Genomic DNA, 21,945 nt, shown 5'->3' with positions numbered 1-21,945 from the left:
AAAAAAAAAGACAGAAACAGAAAACAACAAATGCTGACAAAGATACAGTGAAAAAGAACTTTTACACATAAATTAGTGCAGCTCCCATGGAAAACAGTATGGTGAGTCCTAAAAAAAAAAAACCCACAAATAGATATATCATGTGATAGAACTATATCATGCCTGGATATATACCTGAGGGAATCAAAATAAGCATACAAGATAGATACCTGCACACCCATGTTTTATCGCAATATGTTACCAAATAGCTGAGTTACAGAATGTACCTAGGTACCCTACTTAGTTACCTTTCCAGTTGCTCTGATCAAATACTCTGACAAAAACAATTTAAGGAAGGGATGATTTATTTTGCCTCAGTTCATTATGGTGGGGAAATCACAGCAGCAGAGTGAGCAGTTAATCACACTGAATCCACCATCAAGAGGCAGAGAACAATGAAAGCTTGTGCTCGGCTCACGGTCTCATTTTGTACAGTCCAAGAGCTCAAGTCAGAGAATGGTGCCACCCACATTGGGGGTAGTATGCCCAGAAGACTGATGAGTCTAGAACTCACAAAGTTGACTATGGAGATTAACCAGCACAGTGCTCTTCAGTGGATGAATGGATAAAAAAAATACACACATGAAAGGGAGAGAGAGAGACAGAGACACAGAGAGAGGTACTATCCATCCACAAAGAATAAAATCATGTCGTTTGTTGGGAAATGGGGAAAATTGGGAATCAAGTGAAATAAGTCAGACTCAGAAAGATAAGTAATAGAGGGGAAGATGACACAAAGTAGAATGGAGATTACTAAGGGAGAAGAAGGATATTAGGAGAGGGGAAGAGGCAAAATAACAGTGAATGTGATCAAAACACTCTAGATTCATCTATGAAAATTTCATGATGAAATCCATTTTTGTAGGGTTAATATTAATTACAATAACAAGCAAAAAAGAGTGAGTAGACAAGAGTGACTCGAAATGGACTTGGCTTCAGGCTGGGTTCAGTAGCATCTTCACTTTTCTACTTTCATCACCCTTAAGACCTTCTTTTGTAGAAATCAAATACAGCTATAATGTTGATTTCATGAGGCTAAACAAAACAAACAAACAAAAAAACAAAAAACAAGAGTCATAACCCGGAGACTTGGAGCCCCAGGAGTTTTGGTTGCAATTTTAATTCTATAAATTACTTTAATCCCAAATATACATCTTCTCAATTCAATACAACTAAAGATTCTTAAAAAGCTAAACATTTACCTATTGCAACATCTCATTGAGGAACATGTGTCACATTTAGTGTTAACTTAGTGCAACCTCTTTGGAAGCTTAACAAAGTTTCTTAGTTTCTAGTTATTAAAGTCCATCTTCACCAATTAAGAAAGAAAATGTGTTTATGAGCAAGCTAGCCCCAAGTGATATTCCATTCAAAATGTTCAGGAGATATCCTTCTAAGCATCTACTTCAAATTCTAAAATTCTCTCAGTTCTAAATCTGATAAATTCCAAGCTATTTCCCAGATTACATTTTGAATAGTGTGGATGCCGTTGTCTGCTTGTGAGACCATTTTTGGAATAATGCAAGAACAAGTATTCCTACTTACAGTGACACATCACAGAACAGCATCCTTGACAGCACGTTGCTGAAAAGATCCCAAATGTCTTCAAGAAAGATAAAAGACAAAGAAACATTTACTGACCAATTATTATTCTCAAGATGTTTTTATCAGATGTTTGCAAACAATAGGCCATTTGTCTTCATTCCAATTCTGGGAGCTATTGCCTGTCTTATAAACTATTTTTCTGTGTTTTTGGTTTTCTGGACAGCTTTCTCAATATTGCATAATTTTAAGGAATATAATTAAAATTTATTCAATAGCTGAATGACTGATTGGCTCTTTCATTGATTTAATAAATATTATAAAATCTTATTTAGTGCATGGTGGGGATCCATGTCCATTTAATCACTAAGCACACATTCACAAAATTTTATTATGGATCATAACATTCTGATAAGAACTACAGAAGCTAACAAGACTCTGAGACATGAATTCAGGTTCTACCTGAGTGAGGTGATCCATGTGGCGCCCACTGCTCCTCGGGACGCAGTTATTCCATCTTCGATAAACACGAAGAACAGTACTTGAGAGGCAAAAAGCATCCTCTTTAAAGGCCACTTTTAAAATAATAGAAAAATGGCTGAATCCTTGCAAGCACGCAAAAGAGATTTTTTTTTTCATTTTCCTACTTATTTGCTGTAGAACTTCTATGGAAAGAAAAGCCTTTTTTAATAAGTTTCTACATTTAACTATTTTATCAGGTTAAACTAAACTATTAGAGCATTTATGAAAGGTAAATTGTTTCGCTCTTCTTCTGTATTTGCATATGAAATAACTAAAGCCCATTCTTCTTTAAAGCCCTACGTAAGAAAACTATGTAACTGCTTATAACCATCATTTTGAAAATCAATTTTGATGCTTTTAAGTGCCTTTGTAATATAAATTAAATTATAAACTCATGTTTTAGTAATTTCAAATTCTACATTAGAAGCATGCCTCTATTTCAAAGATACCCTTTATATTAAAATGAAAGTAACAAACTTTAATAAGCGTTAACTTATTTAAGAAACAAAAGAGACACCTTGAAATTTCTTCAGATATAAGGAAGAGAGTTCGGGACAGTGTTAGAAGTGATAGAACTAAAGCACCCCAAATGCCCTTGTAAAATGTCCTTGGCATTCTAAAACTTGTATTAGTATGAGTTTATGAGGAGTTTCATCTTTAATATGAAAGTATGCAAAGTGTGTATTATGTACATGTATGTATATACATTAGTATATGTACATATAGCATTATTCACTAAAAAATCAAGCTCTGAAAACATTAGCTCTGCCCTTTGAAAGTATTTAGAAATGATGAGCAGTTACAGTGCAGAAACTAAATGTTACATCCCCATCCCATGATGAAAAAACAGAAAAACACCTATAGTGTTGCTAAAGCTGAGGTAGATTTCAGATAAAGTCGGCCGGTTTTACTTTACATACTGTGTACAACATGTGTGAAACAGCACAGAGATTATCAAAACATATAAGAAAGAAGGCTTTATAAATAAGAATGCATATCTGAAGGTAGAGCTATGTGAAAAGATGTCTATCATCAAAAACTAAGACACGGATAAATAAGAATAAAGAATAGGTATCACAAATTTCAGAGGCATTCTTAGGACTGTTAATGAAATCATGGAATTCAAATGAGAAGAGCATGAAAGGAAGCAAGCATGCGGAAGCACCAGTTACCAAAGACCAAAATGTATGAGGCAGTCATGACTTCCACGGCCATTTAATTGTGCAATATTGATAAAGTTGTATCTTGAAACTGAAAAAAATAGAAACTTCATTTGTACTTTAAATTTAAATAGCAGCAAAACCAAAAATTGATGCACGTATACATTGTTCAATTAGTAACTTCTTCATTTTACAAAAGGCTACACTTACACACAAAAATTCCAAGAGACTTTGATAGAAGATGAAATTGAAACCAGATTTTGTTTATTTATTTATTGTTTCTTTTTCATCATTAACACTGAGGACTATTGTTTTGGACCGTCTATTTCTATGCCTTCATACCTTCTTCTGTGTATTTTTATAGGTTACAGGGTGCTGTACACTTAAGAAGAAATCACTAACTCACAGTTCAAGTCTGTACCTTGCAGAGACACCAGGGAAACATCTTAGCAAGTTGAACAACAGAGGGTGCCCTTCACTTTGAATATAAGATGCACTGACTAATCATTTACTGAATCATTACTAAGTGATGTTTCATAAAATTCCTGGCAACTGAGTTTTTTAAACAGCAATAGATGTGAATCGATGAGTAATATACTTCCATATTTTTCTCCCTAAAAGCAGTTGAAATTCAAATAGTCAAAGCAAAGGGAAACTGACAATAATTAAATTTCGATGCCAGTTGAAAGGCTTATTCAATACCTGGAGATGTTACACAAAGAAAGTTTGCAAAATGTCATCAGCAGTTATTTGATGTGAACTGATTTCCATGTTGAGAGTTAGGAGGACAAGAGCTTGAGAAACTTTCCTGCTGATGCAGCAGTGTACTTCCAGGGCCTTTGCTGATAGCCCATTCTATAGATTTTTTTCACTGAGCTGTTACATACTCTTTATACCACTTACTAGAAAAACCTTTAGTTAAACCTGCCTTGATTTTAGTGAAGTAACAGAGTTCCTTCAGCTTTCAGGTTTCAGTTGAGCAGGGTGCCGTTGGCAATGTTGCTTTATGCTTATAATAAACTAATTTCTTGCAAATGCTCAAAGTCCTCATGTAGGGAAAAAGTAAACACCCATTTCCAGTATAACTTTCAATAGATGCTTTCATGGGCAAAGTGAAGCACTGAACCCACAAGTTCATCTGCAAGTAGAGTGACCAGATGGCAACCTTTCTGGCTTCCTGAGGAGCACCAACTGTAGCATAGTCCAGTCCTTCTAATCCTCTCATCTTCCCCTCACACAAACACTTAAAACATTGTAATATTTCAAAATTACCAGAACCTATGACAGACCTGCTGTCTAAGAACCTCTGTTAATGTTTTTCCTGTCTGGGTGTGTAAATTTTACATTATGGGTGATACGAAAGGAAGACCATTACCACCTCAGCCTCTTTACATTCAAAGTCAAACAATGAGTTTCTCTTTTACTAAATTCAGATGTCTCCAGACAAATGATTCCATATACCGTAAGTAACTCTCCAGAAAGTACAGCAGTATCTTCTAATCTTTGCAATGACAGTATTTTCTTTTCAATATCAGAAACGTTACAAAATCCACCCTTATTAACACTTGTATTTTTTAATATTTTAGTTATTGCTCTTATTTTATGTATACGAGTGCATTGCCTATATGCATGTAAGTGCACCTGTGTCATGCAATTCCCACGGAGGTGAGAAGATGGCGTCAGATCCCCTGTAACTAGAGTTATGAACAGTTGTTAGCCATCATGTGGGTGCTGGCAATCAAACCTGGGTCCTCTGCAAGAACAGCTAGGGCTCTTAACCATTGAGCCATCTCTTCAGCTCCAACACTTGTATTTTTGTCATCAAATTATTATTGAATTGTAATGAAAGCAAAAAGCTACTAGGCATACAGTACCTTTTTTCTACTTTACATTTATGAATAATGTCAACATATGTATAGTTGACAAAATAACATAATCATTTTTTATTATTCCACAGTAAGGAGCTATGTATCCATATAAATTTGTTAATTTTCAAATAAGTAATTCCTGCTTATAATTTTACTTATCCTTTCCTATTCTTGAAAGTTCTAGCATTATTTTTCAGTTGACTCTATTTTGTCATAAGATTCTTCACATGTCAGGAAAGAATTAAATACAAATGGGAACATTATAAGCAGATGCAGTGCTTACAGGCTTTATCAGGAATCTTACAGACCTAAGCTGAGTTGTCTTGGCTGATCCTCTATGATTGCTCAAATGTGCTTCTTCCTCTGCCTCCCTAATTTTGAATCATGATGTACACCTTCATTTAATAGCCCATGCCAGACACTTCGATGCAGTTACGATTTCTTGACCCATTCAACCCATCTCTAAGTTATGCCTACTGCTACTGTTCCAGTTGAGCATCTCACATTTTCACAGTTGGCCATTGCTGCTGGCATTGTCTTTCTAAGCAGACTGAAGCCTATCACTAAGGCCCCATCTTACCCACTAGGTATTTCCCTTCCTCTTCCTTCATACATACCACTAAAAGTCTTAGGTATCTTGTAAGCTTTTAAGACTCACAGAAAATTCAACTTTTATTATTAGATTACCTCAATCTTTCTAAAAGTGTTTTTCATGGAATTATATATAATTCACCAAACAAATCATTTCCAAATAATAGAATGTCTTCTATTGTAGTTTGTAGCCAGCAGGAGGTTAATTACCATAATCATTATGATCTATTCAATATATGTCCTTGAATGACTGTCACAAATACCACCTGTATCAGGTCTTTAATACCTCTCTCAAATCATGGAAATTCAATAATTACTTTATATTTGTCAAAATTCTACTCTGTGTATAAATACTAGATATTTTAGCCACTCAACTTTAAAAATAATTGTGCCTGTAGGCAGCCAAAGTAAGGCAAAGAAAATATGCATCCTTCGCTCCCCAAAGATCTTAAACATGCCATGTTTTCTTCCGTGACTTAATTTTTCAATTTTTTTTTTTACAGAATGTTATCCCATTGATACATTGTCCTATAATGCCTTTTCTGATCCCCATTCAATTCCATCCCTTAATTTTTTAAGATTTTTCTCACTTTTCATGCTCACTTTAAATGTTAATTGTTCTTTGGAAACATCTCCAGTTTGTCCATCAGACACATTTTTTCTTGTGTTTCAGAGCATTTAACATATACTTTGTTTATATGTTTATGTCATAAAATATAAGTTAGTCTATGTCTTGATTCAATAACAGTCTGAAATCTCTAGAATTCAACCAGACAAAACTCAATCTTGATTACCAAAAAAGCTTGACATGGGTCTGGTAATTTCCCAAGATATTGTTCTTTATGAAATGCCTCCATTCATCAACCAGACTGCATCCAACTTGTGTACGTGGCATGACAATATGAAATTGTTCCAGTCACCTAAAATATACTACATGCCCAACTTCCCTCAGAAGTTCAGAGAATTGACTCCATAAATAAAAACACTACAAATAAGAAACTTTGTATCAGGGGCTGGAGAGAAGACCTGTACCTCCAGTTCCATCAACTGTCTTCTGACCTCCATGGGTACCTGTATGCACGTGGTCCACACACAGACACTAAGCATATACACATACACATAAAAATAAATGAATATTTTAAAAAACTATGTATCATCTGGTAGACACTCAATTTGTTTAAAAATAGTAGTTTTATAAGCATATGAAGAAAATGTGTCTAAAGAAAGAGTTTGAATTGCCAAATTAAACATAAAAGTGTTTGCAATGCCTATTCATTGAATCTCTGTATCCCAAAGTATGATTCTATGATGTCTAAAACCTGATAAATACTTTTCAGGAATTGCAAGATTCCTGAAAAGTTAGTAACAATATAATGTAGAAGAAACTGTCCTAAATTCAAAGCTGTGGATCATGATTTTCTTAACACAAACCCTGACTAGATGAGCTTCTGCTATAGCCATCAGTCTAAGACAGTAGCACATACTATTTATTGCTCTGATACTATGTTACTGTGAATATTTAACTCCTAATACAGGGGTCTTTATAAGTGCCAGACATTTTTATAGGTGATATATTCATGTTTACTCTTTGTACAAACCCTAGGAGGCAGACACTATTATTATTATAATTTTACAATACAGGGAGTTAAAGTGTTTTGTCGAAGATTGCATCCTTAGCACTGGACTAAAGTAGTCTGCTTCCATAGTCTCTACTCTTAATCACTTTGCTCCACTTTTTTTGTGAAACACTTTGTACATTAACACTTTAATATAAAACATTGTAATGATTTCAACTGCAAAGACCAAACTAACCAACTCAAACTAATTCAAACAGTGGGGATCTGTAACATCTCATACAAAAGAAGTCTCCCAGGGTTTGTCAGGGGAAATGTCCATCTTTCTGCTCTGCTATACAAGGACCAAAGCAATTCAGATATCACATCTCAGAATGACTGCAACAAGCAGAGAAGGTCATTATTTTCTTCCATGAATATATTTTGTATATTCATATATTTATAAACTGGGAAGGGAGCTTTCCCCAAAGATATTTGATAGTGTGTATCCAGGTCTCAGTGACCTAAACTGGATCATGCGACTCTGGTATTATTAAAGAGAGTCTGAGAAAATAAGGATATAACATTTCTGGCCTTTAGTGTTGGAGGCAAATAGCATGTGTGTGCATGTGCACACATGCATGCAAGCATGTGTGCATGTGTAGGCAGGCAAGCTGAGGGATATTTGGATAGGTATGAGTTAAGACTCAGCAGTGTCTACCAGAAGCAAGTGCAGAATAGAAAAGACTAAGAAGTAAAACATTTACAGTCATGTGATTAATAACGGACAATGAAGGACTCAAGCCCAGAGCATAAGGTTGAAATGAGAGCTTAAACCATAGTGCCATGTAAACTCTATAATCATCTTGGTCATGGTGTTTTCAATAATCCATCTAATTCACTGGCGATGCCTGGTTTGATTTGTAACTTGATGTCATCCTGTCTTATTCAGCTTCCTCTTCTCATAAAAGTTACCTTACTGTAGATTGTGGCAGACACCTTGGGTTACATTGTGTCCATACATTACTCAACATCAAGGATCTTGATATTTTTGAGTTCCTAGCATTGTATCTTGCAACCATTTAAAGAGAAGAAAAATGCAAGAAAAGCTATTTATTGATGGCTCAAATGAGTACAGACTATATAACCACCATTGACACATACTTCTAATTTTAGGAAGAATGTTGCCTAACAAGAAACATTTTTGTTTATTTTAAAATGTAACAATAGAAAATTATATCACAATGTTTTTATCCTTAGAAATTATGTGCATCTCCATCCAGACCATTTTTTAAATGCTATATTACAATTGGAATCATAATATATCCTAACATTTGGTATCACTATTTTTCAATTAACACTGTAATAAAAATAATTGTATGCTTGCCATGAGTTTCAAAATCATCTTAAATACAAAATAGTTCCAGTTAGCTGCCTCTTAATCATTCTCCAGTGCTAAGGATCCAATGTTCTTCATTGTTTGCTCTATAGCAATGTATCATTTGCATCTCAGTACATATTTGGAATTATTTTCTTAGACTACATTACCAGAAGAGAAATAAGTCCAAGAATATAAAGGATTTTTTTGTGTTGTTGATCTTCATGGATTATGCCAAATTGCTTTCTGAAAGGAGGGGATCAATTTATACTGTGATCAGTAACAGAGGGGAGCAGTAAATTCTCTGTGCTTACACCCTTAGTGGAAAACATATTTCTAAATTGAAAAGTTAAAATGAGTCTTTATCTTTTAATGAGAGACAGTGATCGAGATTGATAAGAGAAACTCTGCCAGTGGCTATTAATTGGGGCACAGGGGTGTGAGATAAATGCTAATAACTATCAATAAAACCCTGTAGCGGATAGAGAAAGCACGGAGAAACTAACGGGTAAGAGAAAATGTTCTTATGAATGTGGAATCTTGAAGAGCCAAGCAACACTTGAAATATCACTTTAAAGAGAGAGAAACTGAAAGATGAGTAGAAAGGTCACTGAATTACAGGCATGGGCAAGAACAGAGTGGGGTAGAAGAGGGACGCATGCTGAGCTATTCAGGTGGAGGTTGCTGAGAAATCAAGTGGGAATCAGAAAATGGAAAAGAGAATCAAGCGGGAGAGAAAGCTTATGTTTCTGGAGGGTGTTTGCTATATAACACAGTAGGATGTTATAAGCTTATACTTAATTCTGTAGATGGGAGGGAGGTATGCTTAATTCTGTAGATGGGAGGGAGGTATAGTTGTAAGAAGGAATGGGTTATTCAAGTGTTTTTAAACCAGTATGTTTCGTTATGCACTCTATGTCAGCATCATCCTGGAACACAGAAGCACAACTCCTCAAGACTCACATGAGGCTCACTAGGTTCATAATTCCACAGTGAGCCTAGCGATTTTTGTTTTAACAAGCCCTTAAGTGAGCCTGAAGTTCGACAGGGTTTAGGCACCACAGCCTTAAAGTGACAATATGGCAGCTGTGCATAAGTAGCTTTGGTGAGCCAAGGCTGCCTGTTAGGCCAGAGAGGAGGCTGCTGAAAAGGTCAAGCGTACAAACAATGTTGCTGAGCTTGAGCATCAGGATTGAAACCACTTGTGGGAAATCAGTTCACTTGGGGAAAGGTATAGATTAGGAGCTTCAGAATGAAGAGAGTGTCATGAGTTATATAAGCTCTAAAGAAATGGGCCAAGGGGAAGCATCCTTTGAGGGAAAAGGTAAGGTCAAAGAAATACAAAAACAGCTGAGGGTGTCATGGAAGCAGAAGGAATAAGAGTGGGTGAGAATCCAGGTTAGACAAAGCAGCCAAAAATGTGAAACCTAACAAGTATTTCTAGATTTTGCATTTAGGGCATCATTTCTGACCTGAAGAAAAACAATATAATGTAAGACTATACATGGAATAGTTTTCCAAGTCAGTCCCAGCTCCACTGCTCCAAGTCCTGTGTCTAAAGTATGTCCTGTCTTCAGCAGTAGTCTTCAAGTTCTGGGAGGAAATCAAGGGCTGTGGCAATAGCCTATGTTATTTTGGGAGTCTCTTGGACTACCCTGCCAACAACGCAAAGGGAAGTTTCTCCTGTCTGGCACTGTATTTCTTGTTATATAAGCTCTAGCTATACACATGCACTCATATACTATATTGTATATGTATTTTTCAGTAGGGTTTTGAAATAATACATTTCCCTCTAGTTTTTTACATCACCTAAGCATTATTATTCTCTCTTGCTCGCTCGCTCACTCACTCTCGCTCTCTCCCCCCCATCTAATCCTCCTTCTTCCCTCCCCAAAGTACTCCCATTTCCCCATTTCCCCAATTCCCCTTTGATACCTATTTTCTATTGTCCCCCGTCTCTTGAGCTTCTTCTTGCCCTCTACCCTCATGGTTCCTTATATAACCCCCACTCCTCCCTTCCAAGTTAAATGCCCCCATTTTTGATTAAGGGAAGATGAAAAGGAAGTGAGACCTGAAGACTACAAAAACTGCTGTATACTAAAGAAAATATTGAAAGTAAAGAATGGGAGGTAAACCAAACATTTTCTAAAAGGCAAAATAGTAAATATTGGGGATTATGGGCCTGCAGTCTCTAGGAAGTGTACAACCATGCTACTATAGGGCAAAAAGTGGTCACAGGCAACACATAAATAAAAGGCATAGTTCTCCTCAGTAAAAGCTTATTTGCAATACTAGGGAACTTGCTGGTGAGCTATAAGGTACTAATCACTGGATAAGAAAATTACTGCCAAAATTAAGAAGAGTTTTTCTTCTTTATTTACTCTTGCTCTTTTATTTATTTATATGTATTTTGTTGGTCTGAGAATTTCATACAGTGTATTTTGATCATATTTATATCTCCTTCCCCCTCTCCATCCCCACCTTGCTACCTCCCGACTTCATGTCTCTTGTTATTATTGTCTTTTTCTTTGTCTTTTAAAGGTCAATTATAGGCCTGGAGAGATGGCTCGGTGGTTAAGAACACTGGTTGTTCTTGCAGAAGACCCAGATTTGAATCCCAGCACCCATATGGCAGCTAATAACTGTCTGTAACTCCAGGTCCAGGGAATCCAACAGCCTCTTCTGTACACACATACACATAAAATAAAAATAATAAATAAAATATTAAAAAAATAAAGGTCTGTCAATTATAATCTGTGTTTCCCAAGTACTCTTGGGAATGGGTCTATCCCTCAGAGTCTGGTCAAACTACCAGACATCACACCAGCAAGGAAAACTGTATCTCCCTCTCCTATCATCCATCAAATGCCAGTGGATCCTCAGCTAGGACTAGAGCTTCCTGCCCATCTCCCCCATCCATGCTGGGACCCTGCCTGGCTTAGGTATGCACAGGTCTTGCACATACTGTCATAAGTGCTGTGGGTTCATATGTGCAGCTACCCGATACAACACAATTTCCTTGTATTCATCTACCACCTCTAGCTCTTACAATTTTTCCATCTTTTCTTCAGTGATCCCTGAGCCTTAAGAGGAGAGGTGTGATATGTATACCATTTAGGACTGAGAACTCTATAGTTCCTTATTCTCTGCACACTGATCATTTTTGAGTCATCTCTGCAAGAAGAACCTCCCCTGGTGAGAACTGTGAGATGCACTAATCTATGGGTATAACAATAAGTCATTATGAGTCAGTTTACTATCTATTTAGCAGAATGATAATAGGTTCTTCCTAATCTCTGTGACCACTTTAACCACATGTTCTTGGACCTGATAAAAGTATCAGGTATGGTCTTTCTACAGTGAAGTGGGCATTAAATCCAGTTAGAGGGTGGTTTGTACTCCCATAATATTCATGCCACTATTGCACCAGTGAGCATATTTTGCCAAGACAGTTGTTATTGTAGCTCACAGGGTTTACAGTTGGGTGTGATTGATGTTTACCTTTCTCGGTCAGTAGCATGCATAGCGTCTCTTAGTACACTGAAACATAGCCAGAAGAAATAAGCTTCGATGTCAGTGCCACCTTGAATTCTCCTTGTTTGTTCTGTGACTCAGGTATGTTGTGTCTTAAGAAATAGGGTCTTACCATCAAGTTCTGGTAGGTAACCAAGTGCAAGGCCAATAGCCAGTATTGTTTGAGAATCTATAGGGTTTCTCTGGTCAACAGCTCCAAAGGAAGGAGGCTATTCATAGTACTGGACTTCTCCTTTGCTAGCCTGTAGTGTCTACTAGGGACATTGAACCCCTGTTATAGGATAACTATATTTAATTTATTTGAATATTGTATATGAATATATTAAAAGAAGCTTCTGCCAGGCATGGCACATGCCTTTAATTCTAGCATTTGGGAGGCAGAGGCAGGCAGATCTCGCTGAGTTCAAGGCCAGCCTGGTCTACACAAGTTCCAGGTCAGCTGGGGCTACAGGGAGACCCCATTTCAAAAAGACCCCTCCACAAAAAAGAAGTTTCTGTGGTAGCTTTCCATATGACTTTTTCAAAAGGCCTTTAACATTGGTTATCCCTCCTCTTACTCCCTTTTCTGCCCCACTTTCCCATTCCCTACTCTGTTAAACTGGTCCTATCCATTATTCCCTTTTCCCATTTACTTTACTGCATTCTATTCTAACACCCATGAACTACCCCCCATGGCCCCTTATTAGTTTTTTGATCTCTAAGGATTTTCCAACTGAAACACATGTATCTCAAGATTGAAAATTGGCATCTACTCATGAGAGAAAACATTTGTTTTTCTGTTCTGAATTATCTCATTTGGAATGACTATTTCCAGTTCCATCTATTTACCTGCAAATTTAATAATTTCATTTTTCTTAGCAGCCTAATGATATTCCATTATGTAAATGTAGCATATTTTCATTATCCAATCATCAGTTGATGGACATCTAGGCTATTTCCATTTTCTGGCTATTGTGAATAGGGCAGCAATGAAGATGAATGAACAGGTATCCCTGAAGTAGGATACAAAGTCTTTTGGTATATGCCCAAGAGCGGTGTGGATGGATCATGTGGGAGATCAATTTTTAGCTTTTGGGGAAACTCCACAGTGATTATCATAGTGATCGCACCAGTTTTCACTCATACCAGCAGTAAATAAGTATTCTATTTCCCCACAGTCTTGCCAGAATTTTTCAATATTTGTTTTTGTTATTGTTTTTTACCTTATCTATTCTGAATGGGGTAAGATGAAATCTCAAAATAGTTTTAATTTACTAGTGATGCCTAAAGATATTGAACGTTTTTAAAAGTATTTCTCAACCATTTGCATTTCATCATCAGAGAACTCTCTGATTCCTTGCCCCAATTTTTAATTGGGTTGTTTGCTTTCTTGATGATTAATTTTTGAGTTCTTTGTATATTCTGGATACTAACTGACAGATGCATAGCCTGTAAAGAATTTTTCTTAATCTGTAGGTCTATAGGTTGCATCCTTATTCAAATGATGGTGTCCTTCAAAAGACAGAAAAGTTTGAATTTTATGACATTCCATTTGTCAGGAGTTGATCTGGTCTTAAAGCCTGCACTATCAAGGTCCTGTTCAGAAAGTCCTTTTCTGTGCCTAAAAGTTTCATTGTATTCCCTGCTTTCTCCTTTATCAGATTCAGGGTGTCAGGTCTTATGTTGAGATCATCGATCCACTTGGAATTGAAGTTTGTGCAAGGTGAGGGATAGGAATCTAGTTTCACTCTTCCACATGTAGCTATCAAATTTGACCTGCACAATTTTTGTATAGGATATCTTTGGTCCAATGTGTGTTTTAGATCCCTTTGTCAACAATAAGCTGACTGAGTGTGTGGACTTAAATCTGAGTTCTCAATTCTATTCCATTGATCAATGTGTCTGTTTCTATGCCAGTACCATGCTGTTTTTGTTACTACAGCTCTGTAGTATAATTTGGAATCTGGGATGGGCACATCTCCAGCATCTCTTTTATTGTTCAGGATTGTTCTGGCAATGCTTGTTCTTTTTCTGTTTCCATTTTAAATTGTTCTGGCAATGTTTGTTCTTTTTCTGTTTTTCCATTTTAAATTTAAGATTTTTTAAAATTTCTGTGAAGAATTGTGTTGGAATTTTAGTTGAATTCATAGATTGCTTTTGGAAGGATGGCCATTTTAGTAATATCGATCCTACTGATTCATGATCATGGGTGGTCTTTCTTTCTTGTGGTATCTTCTTCAATTTCTTCTGTGTCTTAAAATATTTGTTATACAACTTCTTCACTTCCTTGGTTAGATTTATTCCAAGATGTTTTATGGATTTTGAGGCTATTATCAATGGTATCATTTCCCTGATTTCTTCCTCAGGGAAGGTTACTGATATTGTGGTGTTAGTTTTATATCCTGTTACTTTAATAGATGTGTTTTATCAGTTCTAGCAGTTTTCTGGTAAAATCTTTACAGTCTTTTATGTATAGAATCATGTCATTGCAAATAAAGATATTTTGACTTTGTTATGTCCAAATTGTATCCTTTTCATCTCCTTCATTTGTCTTATTGCTTTATCTAGGACTTCAAGTTCTGTAATGAACAGGAATTAAGAGAGTGGACATCCTTTTCTTGTTCCTGTTTTTAATGGGAATGCTTTGAGTTTTTCTCTGTTTAATAGGATGTTGTTTAATACGGGTGTTGTTTGTTCTTGGTTTTTCAAAGCCTTCAGATGCATCACTAATTTATTTATATGAGATAGCTCTAATTTTCTGATGTAGACACATAGTGATATAAGTTTTCCTCTTAAGGCTGCCTCCATTGTGTTCCATGTTTTTTGTATGTTGTCTTTCATTTTTATTCAATTCTAGAAACATTTTAATTTTTTATTTCTCCCTTGATGCAATTTTCATTCAATAGTGTGTTGTTTAGGTTCCATGAGTTTGTATAATTTTCCTCATTTCTATTGCTGTTGATATCTTTTTTTCTTTGTCATGATATAGAATACAGGATGTTATTTCAATTTCCCTAAATTTTTGGAGACTTGCTTTGTGTCCTAGTATGCAGTCAAATTTGGAGGAAATACTCTAGGCTGCTGAGAAGAAAGTATGTTCATTGGTGTTTGGGTGTTCAGAAAATATCTATTAGGTCCATTAGATTTATGATGTTATTTAACTCCAGGGTTTCTTTATTTAGTTTTTATCTGGATGACCTATTGGTGAGAGTAGGGTATTGAAGTCACCCATTATTACTCTATTGAAGTCAATCTATGATCTTATAAATAATAGGGGTTCTTTTGTGACATTGCACACCCCTGTATATAGTGAATGTGTGTTTAGGATTGTAAAATCCTCAGTGTATTTTTCCTTTAATGAATATTGAATGACCTCCCCTGCCTCTTCTGACTAGTATTAGTTTGAAGTCTATTTTGTCAGTTATTAGAATAGCTATGCCTGCTTGTTTACTAGTTCCATTTGCTGGGACTACCTTTTTCCATCTTTTTACCCTAAGGTGGTATTGATCATTGATGGTGAGGTGTGTTTTTTGGGAGTAAACAAATCATTGCATTCTGTTTTCTAATCCAGTCAGTTAATCTGTGTCTTTTTAATAGGGAATTGAGAGCATTAGTACTGAGAGTTATTACTGACCAATATTTATTAATTCTTGTTATGTTGATGCTGTTTTGCTGGGGTTTTTTTCTTAGGCCTATTTTGAACTGTTCTGGAATTGTTTATTCTTTGTGCTTTATTGAGAGTGTTTCATCTTTTCTTAATACTGAAGCAGAAAATCAAGCATTCTCTTAGAGATGACTGTGTGGACATAAATCCTTTGAATCTGTTATTATGAAAAGGCTTTCTTTCTCCATCAATTACAATTGATAATTTTGCTGGGTGTTGTAGTCTGAGCTGTCTTCTGTGTTCTATATGAATTATAAGATATTGGTCCAAGTCCTTCTGGCTTTCATGGTCTCCATTGAAAAGTCAGCCATTATTCTAATGGTCTATCTTTTATATGTGATTTGATCTTTCTCACCGCTGTCAATGTCTTTTCTTTGTACATTTAGTGTTTTGACTGTTATATGATATGGGGAGTTTCTTTCTGGTTCTGTCTATTTAGTGTTCTGTATACCTCTTGTACCTTGATAAATATCTCTTGCCTTAGATTTGGGAGATTTTCTTCTATGAGTTTGTTAAACATATTTTCTCTGTTTTTGATCCAGTTCTCTTTTCATTCTATATCCAGAATGCATAGATTTGATCTTTTTATAGTGTTCCAAAAGTCCTGCCTATTCCATGTCTGGGTTATTTTAGATTTGATATTTTCTTTGATTGAATGATCCATTTTCTCAAGCTTGTCTTAAAAACCTAATAGTCTCTGTTCCATTTCTTCAAATCCCTTTTTATTCTTTCCTCTGAGCTTTTTTTAATTCTAATTTCATGTCTTGAATTGTTTTAGTTATTTCATTCAGTTGTTTGCGTTTTCAGGGTTTCATTCAATCTTTTATTCATATCCTCTTTGAGTTCCTTGAATATATTTATAGTTACTATTTTGAAATCATAGCTTGCTCATTTCTCTCTCTTTTTTGGGTCTTTTTGAGGCAGGGACTCTATGTAGCCACAGCTGGCCTGGAACTCACTAAGTAGACCAGACTGACCTTGATCTCACAAAGATTCACCTCTGCTGGGAATAAAGGTGTTCTCCACCATGCCCAGTGGGAGTGCTAATTTCTATTGTAGACATATTATCATTGTTATTCATGTTGCTTGTGTTTTTACAGTGAAACCTAGGCATCTGGACTTGTGTTGGTGGTAGTGTTTCTTGGTACAGGTAGGTAATCTCATCTTCATTGAATGTGTGTTTGTATCTTTGTTTGCTGTTTCCCAAACTTATTAGGTTCTGGCCCAAGTGAGTGTTGCTTAGTGTTCAGACTTGGGACCACTTTGAGCTAATGTGAGAATGGGGTATAAGAAGTGGTCTCAGATAAGTGATACTTTTTTTAGTCTTTATGAAACAGGGCCTCCCTGTAACCCCATCTGGCTGGGAACTCAATATGGAGACCAGACTTTCCTGGTCTCACAGAGATCTGCCTGCCTCTGCCTCCTAGGTGCTGAGTCTAAAGGTGTGTGCCACCATGTCTAGCGTGATAAATGCAACTTTTGAGTATAAGGTTCTAGGACAGTCTCCATGTGGACCTGGAGTAGCAGGGTGGATTGAGTGACTGCTAAGTGAGAAAGTTGTTATAAGGAGATACATTTATTCAATCAGAGAGGTTAGGATTAAATATAGGATTGGGTAAAGTAATGATTGCATATCACTCACCATACTCAAATAAAGGATTACTAGGTGGCAGCAATAGTCTATTTATATTGGATATACCCAAAATGATGTATTTGCCTATATGAATGCTGAAATATGTAGTTAAATATGTAGCATACTCTCCAGGGAATGTGCTGCTTTTCAAACACACACACACACCTTCCCAAAGAACCAAATCCATGTTGTAGTTAAACAGTTGGTGATCTAGAACATTGATTTTCCTGAAAGATGCACTTATTCACAGATATATCTAAAGATAATGAACAGCAAAAGTAATTCATATCCCCTCTGATGATCAACCATTGCTATTTATAAAACAAAGGCCAAGGTGATCTTAGAAGATATATCAAAAGTTGGCAGTGGGACACCACAGCATGTGCTACAGGGAGAGGTGACATCTGTCAGAGGCAAAGTCGTTCTGAAAAGTCCACAAAACCAAAGAAAGGGAATGCTTTGAACAGACCCAGCATCTGTTCAGGTAGAGAGCAGCTCTTAACCAGGTAAATGGAATACATGGCTTCATAATCCAAACGTTAGGGACCATATGGTGAGAAAGAAGGGAAACCTTCATAGATGAGCTTTTACAGCTGGAGATGAGTATGAGAATTTAGTGCTCAGAGATGAAATGAGTGCTAGCTTACAAGAAATTGAAAGGAAAATTCCAGAAACAAATTCCAATGAAGTACTTAAGTGATATCTTAATATTGGGCATACCAACAAAATATGCAATCTGATGAGTTTGAAAAAAATGGAATACACATTTTCATTATTCATCCATTGGTTGATGGAAAGAAATCTAGGTTATTTTCATTTCATGGTTGTTGTGAATAGAGCAGTGATGAACATGAATGAGAAGGTGTATCTGTAGAAGAATAGGGAAACCTTTGTGGCTATGCCCAGGAAGTATAGTATCTGAGCTGATCCTCCAACTACAAAGTGCTGGGTCTAACGGTATATCTGTTTCTAGCTTTTGGAAGAAACTCCATGCTGGTTTCTATAGTGCCTTCACCAGTTAGCACTTTCACCAACAATGAATTCAAAAACTAAGCCAATGAGTGATCAGACATGAATAAAAAAACGTTTTGAGTGGAAAGCAGTGAAATAAACAATGGTTACTTTCTGTGCCAGTGACAGTGGAGCAACTGTGGATTTTATTAGAATGTCTGAGGTTCTAGTGTCACTGGTAAGATTTGCCTGAAAATGTATTAAATGGATCTGAAAAGCATTTGCATTTCTGGCATTGTGAAACACCCCAGGCTCACTGAGAGCATCTCAGTACCTCCACTCCTACCCACAGAGAAGCCAGATTTTACCCTTAGACCTAGATGATACATTGGACAGGGCTTGTCACTACACTGTTTTCCATCTGTATAGTATCTGAGCTGATCATCCAACTACAAAGAACAAGAATGCAGCCACAAGAAGGCAGTGGTCTATAGCCAACCACAATGATGTCATAATAAAGAAGAAATCTTGATTTTTAAGTAAACATTTCTATTTCCTCTAATACAGTCTGGTATTTCACAGAAGTTTCTTGAGTATATAGATGACATATCAAATTCCATTGACGTATAAAAGAAGACACTAAAGTCCTATACGATGATGATGTGACACATAAATGTATCTTAAAATGAGTTCAATGGGATATTAGTTCTAAGTTGTGCTGGATAGCTTTAGTGTCAGCTTGACACACCTGGGTTGAGGGAGCCTCAATTGGGGAATTGCCTCCATTGGACTGGCCTGTGGTCATGTCTGTGGGGCATTTTCTTGATTGTTGAGTGATGTGGGAGCACCCAACCCACTGTGGGTGCTACCACCCCTGGGCAGGTGGGCCTGTGTTGCATAAGAGAGCAAGCTGAGCAAGGGCGAGGGAATCAAGCCAGTAAGCAGCGTTCCTCCATGGCCTGTGCTCCAGCTCCTCCCTCCAGGTTCCTGCCCTGAGTTCCTACCTTGGGCTCCCAGATGAACTGTGACCCGGGATATGTAAGCTAAACAAACCCTTTCCTCCCCAAGTTGGTAGTGGTCAGAGTATTTTGTCACATCAATGAAGAACAAACTAGGACATGTTAAAAATGTAATAAATAAAAAAAATTCCATTGTCAAAGAGCATAAGACAGGGTTGAAAAAAGTTAAGTATGTCCTTTATTACAGGGTTCCTCAGAGGGACTGATAGCTAATTTTACTGTGGCTTTCCAAGGGAGAACTTTTCAATATTATCTGACCATGGAAAACATTTTTAAAATACACTAATTTTCCAAAAACTATAACTTATAAAATCTTCTAGATTTAAGAAAAGAAAAACCATTCCAATGTCACTTTCTTATCTACAACATTAATATATTACTAATGTAAGATATTATATTTGTATTATGTAATTAATTACTATATTATTAATATTATAGAGAATCTCTCATGTGAACATGGGACACTACATACAAGTGGTGCATATTTGTCCTGTTTGTTGTAGTCCCTTATAAAAGTTCACTGGCAGGAGAATAAACAGATACATTTTGATATATTCAAAAAAATAAAAATATGAAACTGTGAAAATAAAATAACTCACACAGCAATACAGATGACAAAATTGTTTTTAAAAGCAAGAGAATGTGATGGCACATGTCTTTAATGCCAGCACACGAGAGGCAGAAGCAGGTGGATCTCTGTGAGATGGAGGCCAGGCTGGTCTACATAGCAAGTTCTAGGTCAGCTAGGGCTACAGGGAGACATTTTCTCAAAAAAACCAAACCAAAAAAACAAACAGAGAAAGAAGAAAAATAAAAGTAAGAGAACAGCAAAGACAAAACTTGGGGGTGTGGGAGAAGTGGGCAGACAGAATAGAGAAGCACAGATAAATCCAACAGTGTTAATAAGTACTAGCTCTCAACTTGGGAATTATTCATGGGTGTTTATTTCATTATTTTCATAGTACATGTATGTGCCATGGTATTTCTTCATGCCTATCAAAAATTATAAAATAAAAATTTAATTTTCTAAAATCAACAATTACCTGACATATGATACATATTCAAATAAATATTTTTAATAAGCACATTTATGAAACTGAGTGCCAAAGCAGAAGCCTGCCCAGTAGACATGCAGGTGATGGTTCATGAGCAGTATCACAAAGATCTTAATATCATAATATTCTACAAATTCTGCATGCATGCCTGGAAAGTTATAGAACCTAAACATGATTAAATAGAATTTCCTGCCACATCTCAAGGATGAGGTCCTCCTCTGAGACAGACCTATACTTATCTAAATGTTATTAAGGCAAGTGCTATTTTACACATACATGGATTCATAATTTAATGCTCATATTTAATCAATTTCTATTATTAAAATAGTTGACTGTTCCAGAGTAAATTCAGTGCTCGGTTATACAAGCACTGAATTTGGCACTGGAATCTCAAGGCTGGTGTGCTCTCCGGTGTGTCAGCTTCACCTTCAGGTTATGTTATGTCAACATAATTACTGTGCGATTCAACTGGACTTCTGCTTTTTATGAAATGAAGGTGTGTTTCACCTCAAATTGCCAGAAAAGTGCTGAGACGCTCACCACCCCCTAAAGAAATAGAATTGCCTTGGAAAGAAACCACAAAGGAAGTCAGTCTTGGCTGTTATTGAGGGGATCAAAATTTCTCAAAAATGTCTTTATCAAGTATTAGCTAGCTTTCACTTCCTTAAGGCAGTGGTTCCTTACATTAGCAGCACAGCATCCCTAGGAAATTGTCAAAAATGCAAACCTAAGTCTTCTTCACCTCAGTCCTGCTCATCTAAAAGATCTGGGGCTCTACAGGCATCTGTTTTTTACCAAGCTTTCCTAGGGACCCTAACCTCATCAATGTCAATATTAGTGTCCTAGAATAACCAAAAACGACTCACTAGAAGAGTTAGCAGTTTTTTGACAAAAGACTGTTTTATCCAAAGTATCTCTGTGGTTCATGTGTTTGTATCCTTCTGAAGTTTCTTAACTTCACTGAGAAATTGTTTGGCTAGAAAGGTTTTTCCAACTCAGTAGGTCTGACATGAAACCAAACAGTGGTTCTTAAGGTCTTATCTGCTTCTTCTTTATTTTATTGGCCAAGCACGGCAGTGCCAGATAGGTGAACTCCTCCACCTCTGGGAAATACTCTGTCAAGAAGAGTAAAGCTGAATTTTGAAACTAGAATTTAACAGTAAATCAAGGGCTTGCATGATTTTCCCAAGGTCTCAGAGTTCTCCTGGGAGGAAGAAGAAAGATCTCGTATTTCTTGCAAGAGGCTTGGGTAAGTGTGGGGTGTTTTATCATTATTTTAAATGTTTAGGGTGGACAGTCTATGAGAGCAGCTGAGTGTACGGGGAATAAAGATGAGCTCTAGCACAACATGGCGCATCCTCCTCTCCAAAGCTTTAAAGATTATTTATCCAAAAAAAATGTGAACATTGTAGTTTTCCATATGTAAAAGACATTACTTTTTCCCTTAAGAACCATTA

At 36.4% G+C, this 21,945-nt stretch overlaps 1 pseudogene; it reads right to left on the bottom strand.

The window, feature by feature from the left end:
- Positions 1 to 6,112: 6,112 nt before the first annotated feature.
- On the bottom strand, positions 6,113 to 6,242 carry LOC115069929 (annotated as a pseudogene).
- Positions 6,243 to 21,945: the final 15,703 nt, after the last annotated feature.

The sequence above is a fragment of the Nannospalax galili genome, unplaced genomic scaffold, assembly GCF_000622305.1.
Source record: "Nannospalax galili isolate Female #2095 unplaced genomic scaffold, S.galili_v1.0 scaffold1014, whole genome shotgun sequence".
Classification (NCBI taxonomy): Eukaryota; Metazoa; Chordata; class Mammalia; order Rodentia; family Spalacidae; genus Nannospalax; species Nannospalax galili.
Note: the sequence above shows the minus strand (reverse complement) of the source record. Positions and strands in the feature narration are given on the sequence as shown.